Genomic DNA, 9,791 nt, shown 5'->3' with positions numbered 1-9,791 from the left:
CAGGCTGGAGTTCAGTGGCATGATCTCGGCTCACTGCAACCTCTGCCTCCTGGGTTCAAGCTGTTCTGCCTCAGCCTCTGGGGCAGCTGGGATTACCCACTCCTGGTTAATTTTTGTATTTTAGTAGAGACGAGGTTTCCCCATGTTGGCCAGGCTGGTCTTGAACTGACCTCAAGTGATCCACCCGGCTCAGTCTCTCAAAGTGCTGGGATTACAGGTGTGAGCCACCATGCCTAGCCAAGATCAGAGAACGTGAACCTACCACATCCACCTCACACTGTACTATGTACATGAACATGACTTAACATTTTTCCACAGCCTTCACTACTTTAGGAAACTCTTCTCCAGGATGATGAAGTTGCAAATAACCTTTATTGTTACTATCCTGAAAGTATTCCACCAGTCTCATCAACTTTCCAAGGCTCTGTTGGAAATCGTTTCCTTATAGAGTCTATCAATCCCTTGCCCAGTCCTATTCAAGCTCTCCCAATGAAAGACCAGTCCTAGACTGGACCCCTTGAAATCTCATAAATATCCTACACGGCCCTCCCCTTGACTAAATGTTACCAGGACTCCACTGAGACAGCGAGAGCCCTCTTACCTCAGTAAGCTACAAACTCAGCTTTGCTTCATCCACAGGCTATGTGGTGGTGCCTTGAGGAGCCAGCACTGACAGGGCTATTCTTCTTTCCATTTTACAGGTGAGAAAATTGAAGCTTAGAGAGGTTAGTTAATTTATCCAAATACACGAATCAAGTAAGTGGTAGGTCCTGCGTTCAAATCCTTTCTCGTTCCAGAATGTACAATTCTAGTCACATGTCTACACTGCCTTCCCTGACCATCTGAAAGAAGATGCAGAGTCACTTCTTCTTTCCCCACCTATAGTCAACCATGGGGTAATAATCCCAGAGAAGCTGGAATTTGAAATGGCTGCCTGACCTAGGCCATGTTTTAAGTTTCCTGAAGCCAGGAGTGTGGTGTTTTCCAATGATCCAAGCTCCGGGACATTCCTGCCTGCTGAGATCATTATACAAAAAGAGGTGTGCTAGCTGAGGTCTGTTATTGCTTTTCTTTGATGTCCACCCGCCTGAGTCACAGCCACCCTTGCCTTTCCGCAGAGCAGCTGCCCACCCACCACCATTATGTCCCTGGTATCTGCAGGGGGGAACACTGAAGTCTACAGCTTCTTTCTGCTCCCCCACATACCAAGCCACCTTTCTCCATACCCAGCCCGATGCCTGCCCTGTCTTGCAATCCTGCCAAGGGTGCCCAGCATTCTGGAAGTTCTACAGACCACACCTTGGCAATAGAGAGCAGGCAGGCAGGCAGATGCATGCAGCTGGTGGGTGGGGAAGGCACCTGGCAACCCCTTGCAGATGGAAAAGAAAAAGCAATGTGAACTATAACAGAATATGTGTCTTCAGGCTCCCTCCCCTTACTGCCTGTAACATGTCTCTGCTACCAAGGGTGGCCGTGGGCCAGCACCTCCTCAGACAGGCCCTTAGGAAGTAAAACCCTCTGGGAAGAAGGGGAAGAGTTACATAAGGGAGAAGAAAGGCTAACCACTGAAGACAGCTTGGGACCCTTATGGGCCTGACTGTGATGAGATGCAGCAGGGACTCCGCTTAGGGGCTTGCTGGGCACCACAAGCATGGAAATAAAGGAAAGATTTTGAGTCCCTTCAAAATGCCTGGGACATTCCAGGCACCTAGCTAGGCTCTGCAACCAGCAATTAAAAAGGTTAACAGGCCAGGTGTGGGGGCTCACTCCTGTAATCCCAGCGCTTTGGTAGGACAATGTGGGCAGATCACTTGAGGTCAGGAGTTCGAGACCAGCCTGGCCAACATGCTGAAACCCCATCTCTACTAAAAATACAAAAATTAGCTGGGCATGGTGGCACGCACCTGTAGACCAGCTACACGGGAGGCTGAGGTAGAAGAATTGCTTGAACCTGGGCGGTGGAGATTGCAGTGAGCTGAGATCACGCCACTGCGCTCCAGCCTGGGTGACAGAGTGAGACTCTGTCTCAAAAAAAAAAGTAAACAATTCAGTAAGCAAGAAGATAATAATAACCAACCTGGCCACCAGGGTGAAACCCTATCTCTACTAAATATACAAAAATTAGCCAGGCGTGATGGCTCATGCCTATAGTCACTAAGGCACGAGAATCGCTTGAACCTGGGAGGCGGAGCTTGCAGTGAGCTGAGATTGTACCACTGCACTCCAGTCTGGGCAACAGAGTGAGACTCAGTCTCAAAAAAAAAAAAAAAAAAAAAAAAAGGAAAAAAGAAATGTTTGGGTAAAAAATGTTTTAGTATATATTAACATGTCCATCTTTATACCAACAAAGTCATAAAATGTAAGTTTTAATATTATTTTAAGGAAGAAATTAATTATCCAGGAAAGCAAAAGTGTCTTGGGTCCATTAAAGTCACAATGCAGTTTGTACCTGACATCTCCTTTTCAGTGTCTCAAAGGCATCTTCTAATCTACGTGTCCAGAATTGAACACATGCTTCTCCACGCTCCTCTTCTGGTCCTCACCCAGTGTCCCCTACATCAGTGAAGGGCTCATTGTTGTGAAAATAAACAAAGACCACCAAATAGGAGCATGCACAGCCTACTTATTTAGAGCTGGCGAAAGCGAGGTAGTCAGCCACAGACAGAGACTCAAAGGCAGTTAGGGGAGAGGGGAAGCTTTACAGCAGCAGGGGTGTGGGGAGGCTTTGGATATGCTCTGATTGGAGGCTGCTTGCATGGGGAAGTTGAAGGGGGTTAACTAGAACTAGGGGGTCTTACGTGATTGGCTTAGGGAGCATATTTGGCTTTCTCTGGTTGGTCCTGAGGTAGAAGTGGGGGCAAAAACACAGGCACCAATAAAGGACCATTGAGCCAATTCTGACCACTCTGGCATTATTGTTGCAGAGGCTGTGGTTTAGCTTCCTGGCATGGTTGCTGCAGAGGTTGTGAGGCAGAATTCTGTTGCCATATGTGGCCTGGCTGTTGTTCATTTGTATATTCTGACTCTTTCTCCTTTTTTAAAAAATGTTTTAATTCCATAGGTTTTTGGGGAACAGGTGGTATTTGGTTACATGAATAAGTACTTTAGCGGTGATTTGTGAGATTTTGGTGGACCCATCTCCCAAGCAGTATACTTTTATCCCTCACCCACTTCCCACACTTTCCCCCTGAGTTCCCAAAGTCCATTGTATCATTCTTATGCCTTTGCATCCTCATAGCTTAGCTCCCACTTATGAGAACATACACCCCATTTCTGAGTTACTTCTTAGAATAATAGTCTCCAATCCCATCCAGGTTGCTGCAAATGCCATTACTTTATCCCTTTTTATGACTGAGTGTTAATCCATCGTATACATATACCACAGTTTCTTTATCCACTCATTGATTGATGGGCGTTTGGGTTGGTTCCACATTTTTGAAATTGCGAATTGTGCTGCTATAAATATGTGTGTCCAAGCATCTTTTTTTGTATAACAACTTCTCTTCCTCTGGGTAGATAACCAGTAGTGGGATTGCTGGATCAAATGATAGTTCTACTTTTAGTTTTTAAAGGGATCTCCACACTGTTTTCCACAGTGGTTATGCTAGTTTGCATTCCCATGAGCAGTGTAGAAGTCTTCCCTTTCCACTGCATCCACACAAACATCTGTTATTTTTTGATTATGGCCATTCTTGCAGGAGTAAGGTGGTATCGCATTGTGGTTTTGATTTGCATTTCCCTGATCATTAGTGATGCTGAGCATTTTTTCATATGTTTATTGGCCATTGGTATATCTTCCTTTGAGAATTGTCTATTCATATCCTTAGCCCACCTTTTAATGGGATTTTTTTTTTTTCTTACTGATTTGAGTTGGTTGTAGATTCTGGATATCAGTCCTCTGTCAGATGTATAGATTGTGAAGATTTTCTCCCACTCTGTGGGTTGTTGTTTACTCTGCTGACTGTTCCTTTTGCTGTGCAAAAGCTCTTTAGTTTAATTAAGTCCCAGCTATTTATCTTTGTATTTGTTGCATTTGCTTTTCTTCTGGGTTCTTGGTCATGAAATCTTTGCCAATGTCTAGAAGGGTTTTTCTGATGTTACCTTCTAGAATTTTTATAGTGTCAGGTCTTAGATTTAAGTCCTTGATCCATCTTGAGGTGATTTTTGTATAAGGTGAGAGATGAGGATCCAGTTTCATTCTTCTACGTGTGGCTTGCCAATCATCCCAGGATCACTTGTTGAATAGGGTGTCTTTTTCCCACTTCATGTTTTTGTTTGCTTTGCCAAGTATCAGTTGGCTGTAAGTATTTGGGTTTATTTCTGGGTTCTCTATCTGTTCCATTGGTCTATGTGCCTATTTTTATAGCAGTACCATGCTGTTTGGTGACTATGGCCTTTTAGTATAGTTTGAAATCAGATAATGCATTGCCTCCAGATTTGCTCTTTTTGCTTAGTCCTGCTTTGGGTATGCAGGCTCTTTTTTGGTTCCATGTGAACTTTAGGACTGCTTTTTCTAATTCTATGGAGAATGATGGTGGTATTTTAATGAGAACAGTATTGAATTTGTAGATTTCTTTTGGCAGTATGGTCATTTTCACAATATTGATTCTACCCATCCATAAGCATGGGATGTGTTTCCATTTGTTTGACTCTCACTATCTCTCTCAGCCTATTCAGGCTGCTATAACAAAATACAATGAACTGAATAATTCACAAATGATAGAAATTTATTTCCCACAGTTCTACAGCCTGGGAAGTTCAAAATCAAGGCACTGGAAGATTTAACATCAATTGATGGCTGCTTGCTTCCAAGATGGCACCTTCTAGCTGCATCTTCATATGGCTAAAAATGGAAAAAGGGATGAACTCCCTCAAGCCCTGTATTAAGGACACTAATCCTGTTGATGAGGGCATAGCCCTCATGACCTAATCACCTCCTAATGACCCTACCTCTTAATACTTTTGCATTGGAAATTAAGTTTCAACATGAATTTTGGAAGGATACAAACATTCAAATTACAGAATTCTGCCCCCAGTTCCCCCAAATTCATGTTTTTCTCGCTTACAAAATGCATTCATTTCATTCCAGTAGCCCCAAAAGTCTTAACTGAATCCAGCATCAACTTTAAAGTTTAAATCCAAAGTCTCACCTAAGTATCATGTAAATCACATATAAATGAACCATTAGTCTGAGGCAAACTGCCCCTCCAGCTGTGAACCTGTGATATTGAACAAGTTATGTGCTTTCAAATTACAATAGTGGCCAGGCACGGAGACTCATGCCTGTAATCCCAGCACTTTGGGAGGCCGAGGCAGGCGGATCACAAGGTCAGGAGTTCGAGACCAACCTGGCCAACATGGTGAAACCCCACCTCTACTAAAAATACAAAAATTAGTCTGGCGTGGTGGTGGGTGCCTGTAATCCCAGCTACTCAGGGGACAGAGAAACACTTGAACCTGGGAGGTGGAGGTTTCAGTGAGCTGAGATCACGCCACTGCACTCCAGTCCGGGCGACAGAGCAAGACTGTCTCAAAAAAAAAGGAAGAAAGGAAGAAAGGAAGTAAGAAAGAGAAAGAAAGAAAGAAAGAAAGAAAGAAAGAAAGAAAGAAAGAAAAAGAAAGAAAGAAAGAAAGAAAGAAAGAAGGAAGGAAGGAAGGAAGGAAGGAAGGAAGGAAGGAAGGAAGGAAGGAAGGAAGGAAGGAAGGAAGGAAGGAAGGAAGAAAGAAAGGAAGAAAGGAAGAAAGAAAGAAAGAAAGACAATAGTGGTATCAGCATAGGATATACATTCTCATTCTAAAAGGGAGAAGTAGGAAGGGGGAGTAACAGGTCTCAAGTAAGTCCAAAACCCAACAAGGCAAACATTAACTATTAAGGCTTGAGAATGATCTTCTTTGACTCCATGTCCCATCTGCTGAACACACTAGGGTTCACCCAGGTGGGCTCACCCCTATGGGTTTCCTGGGCACAACCCATGGTCAGCACGGTTTGGAGTCATGTGACGGTGGCTCTCCCAGGTTGATGTTGCATGCTGGTGGCTCTACCAATCTGGGGTCACAAGGGTGGCCCTATTCTCATGGCTCTATTAGACATTGTCCTAATGCAGACTCTCTGCCAACTATATTGTACCTGGGCCCACTGGAGCCATACCTGGGGTGGCTGAGGGGCACTGCACCAGAATTTGTGGAGCAGAAATGTGAGGCAATACTAGGAAGCCCACAGATGCCCTGGGCTCCTGCTTTGGAATCATTCTGTCCTCAAGGGCCTGGCACTCTGGGCTTGTGATGGGAGTGGCAGCCTTGAAGATCTCCAAAATACCTTTAGGGTCATTCTTCCATTGTCTTGATTAATAGCATCTGACTTTCTTCTAGCCATACTAATCTCCTTACCAAACATTCTCTTGGTCACACTCTTGGTGTTCTCTCCCCACCATGCTTCTCATTCTTTACAACTTGAGAAGGCTGAGAATTTTCCAAATCTTTAAGTTCTGCCTCTCTTTTAATTATAAATTTCATCTTTAATTCAATTCTCACTTCTCACATTTTATTACAAGCAGTAAAGAGAAGCCAAGCAGCTCCTTCAACACTTTGCTTAGAGATTTTTCCTGTAAATATCATATATAAGAGAAACCAGGACATGAATACAATGTAACCAAGGTTTTCTTTTTTTCTCTCTCTCTCTTTTTGCCACTTATTACTTACTTCTTTAGTTTCCACTGCCTTATTCCTCATTTCCATCTGACACTTCACTAGAATGGCCTTTACTGTCCATGTTTCCTTTTTTTTTTTTTTCTTGAGACAGGGTCTCACTCTGTTGCTTAGGTTAGAATGCAGTGGCACAATCATGGCTCACTGCAACCTCAACTTCCCAGGCTCAAGTAATTCTCCTACCTTAGCCTCTGAGTAGCTGGGACTACAGGCATGCACCACCATGCTTGGCTAGTTTTTTATAAAACATTTTTTAAAAATACATCTATCTTGGACTCCTGGGCTCAAGCTATCCTCCCACCTCAGCCCCTCAAAGTGCTGGGATTACAGCCGGGAGCCACCATGCTCAGGTTACTGTCCATATTTCTGCCAACTTTCTGGTTCATGACCACTTAAGTAATCTCTAAGAAGACTGAGGTTTTCGGCCAGGCGTGGTGGCTCACGCCTGTAATCCCAGCACTTTGAGAGGCCAAGGCCAGTGGATCACGAGGTCAGCAGATCAAGACCATCCTTGCTAGCACGGTGAAACCCCATCTCTACTAAAAATACAAAAAATTAGCCAGGCATGGTGGTACGCACCTGTAATCCCAGCTACTTGGGAGGCTGAGGCAGGAGAATGGTGTGAACCCAGCAGGCGGAGCTTGCAGTGAGCTGAGATCGCGCCACTGCACTCCAGCCTGGGCGACAGAGCGAGACTCCCTCTCAAAAAAAAAAAAAAAAAGAAGATTGAGGGTTTCTCTGCAACTCTTCCGAGTTCTCACTAGAAATCGCCCTTAATGCTCCACTGATGTCAATACAGGCTTTTTCTAGCCCGGTCCTTCAAACTGTTCCAGTCTCTGTCCATTACCAGTTTCAAAGCTGTTTTTACATTTTTAGATATTTGTTACACAGTACTCTCCTGGTACTAATTTTCTGCCTCAATTTTCTTGGGCTACTATAACAAAACACCAAAGACTGGCTAATTTATAAAGAACAGAAATGTATTTCTCACAGTTGAGGCTGGGAAGTCCAAGATCAAGGTGCCAATAGATTTGGTATCTGGTAAGGGCTTGTTCTTTGCTTCCAAGACGGCACCTTCTTACCGCATCCTCACATGGCAAAAAGAGAAAAAGGGATGAACTCACTCCCTCAAGCCTTTTACAAGGGCACTAATCCAATTTATTAGGGCAGAGTCCTCCTGACCCAATCACCTCCTGAAAGCCCCACCTCTTAATACTACTGCACCCAGGATTAAGTTTCAACATGAATTTTGGAAGGACACATTCAAACCAGAGCACTCTCTATCCTGTTTCATAAGCTAGGAATCCAGAAGTTATCTTGAATTCTTTCCTCTCCCACCCCCCATGTATAACCCATCATCAAATCCCATAAATCTACCTTCTCAAATCTCTCTTGAGCCTGTCACTTCTTACCGTCTCCACCATGGTACCACCAAACTATTTTCACCTTTCAAATGACCTACTAGATAACCTAACTTGGCCTACCCAGCTCCACTGCCCCTTCCCAATTTATTTGTCGTAACCAATTCTTCAAAAGCCAACCCTGATCACATCATCCCTATGCTTAAATTACTTCAATAGCTTCCCTTTGGTTTTAGGATGAAGACTAAAATCCTTAACCCGTCCTCCAGTGCCCTACGTGCTCTGGTCTGGTTCCCATCCTTCAGCCTCCTCTTGCTTCACACAACCTCGGATTTCTTGCTGTTCGGGCCACACTGGCAATCTTTCAGTCCCTGATGCATCCTTCCATCTGCCTCAGGGGATTTACTGGAAGGCAGCTCCGGCGTCAAAGGAATAGCTGAAGCACCAGGGTAGGAGTCAGAACAGCGCCAGGGACACAGGTAGTAGAAGAAAAATAAAGTCTCGTCAGGGCACCTATAATGGGAAATATCAGCTCCAATTACCCTCCCCCGCCATCACCCTTGCCTCACTATGCTTAAGATCCACAGTCCCAGAAGACAGCTCAATGGGTGTGGCTGACTTAGGTTACATGTCCATACCTTGGCTAGGAAACCTCGAATAAAAATCCCCATAAAGCTTTAAACAATGAGGAGAAAGTAATTCTCCAAGAGAAAATGGGCAGTTCTTATTAGATGGAGGAAGAATGAATTCAGAGTGATCAAAAAATCAACCAATGTCCATTTAACATGTGTTCCCACTACCTGGAATGCCTTCCTGTATCCTCTTTGGTTAGTTAGTCCTACTCAATTTTCAGCATCCAACCCAGTTGTTCCTTCATTAGAGAAGCCTTCTCTCACCTTCCTGTGGGATCAAAGTTCTCTATTTTGCTATTTCATAACACTATTTCATAGCACTTGCTAGTGTTGTAATTTTACATTTATTGGTGAATATTCTAATGAAATCATCTCTCCCAATAAGCTAGAGAGTCCATGAGAGCAGAACCTGTATCTGTTTGGTTCACTATGTTGTCTCCAGTGCCTAGCACAGGGCCTGGTAAAGCAAAGACACTCAACAGAATTCATTTAATGTAAGAATCAAGGCATATTTTCCCCACTGATATGAATTATGCCACTGTACCCTTAGAAGGCTAACACAGGTAAATTTCTTATTTTTAATTTCAACAGTTTTGGGGGTACAGGTGGTTTTTGGTTACATAGATAAGTTATGTAGTGGTGATTTCTGAGATTTTGGTGCACTTATCACCTGAGCAGTGTACACTGTACCCGTTATGTAATCTTTTATTCCTCACCCCCCTACCAGCCTTCCCTCTGAGTCCCCAAAGTCCATTGTATCATTTTTATACCTTTGCATCCTCATAGCTTAGCTCCCACTTATAAGTGAGAACATACAATGTTTGGTTTTTCCATTCCTGAGTTACTTCACTTAGAATAATGGCCTTCAACTCCATCCAACTTGCTGCAAATGCCATTGTTTTGTTTTATGGCTGAGTAGTATTCCATGGTGTATACATACCACATTCTCTTTATCCACTTGTTGGCTAATGGGCATTTAGGTTGGTTCCATATTTTTGCAATTGTGAATTGTGCTGCTTTAAACATGTGAAACACAGCTAAATTTCTTTTCTTGTCTTGTCTGTTTTTGAGATGGAGTCTCGCTGTATCGCCC

This window comes from Macaca thibetana, chromosome 5, assembly GCF_024542745.1.
Source record: "Macaca thibetana thibetana isolate TM-01 chromosome 5, ASM2454274v1, whole genome shotgun sequence".
Classification (NCBI taxonomy): domain Eukaryota; kingdom Metazoa; phylum Chordata; class Mammalia; order Primates; family Cercopithecidae; genus Macaca; species Macaca thibetana.
The sequence above is the reverse complement of the archived record's forward strand: the minus strand, read 5'-3'. Positions refer to the sequence as shown.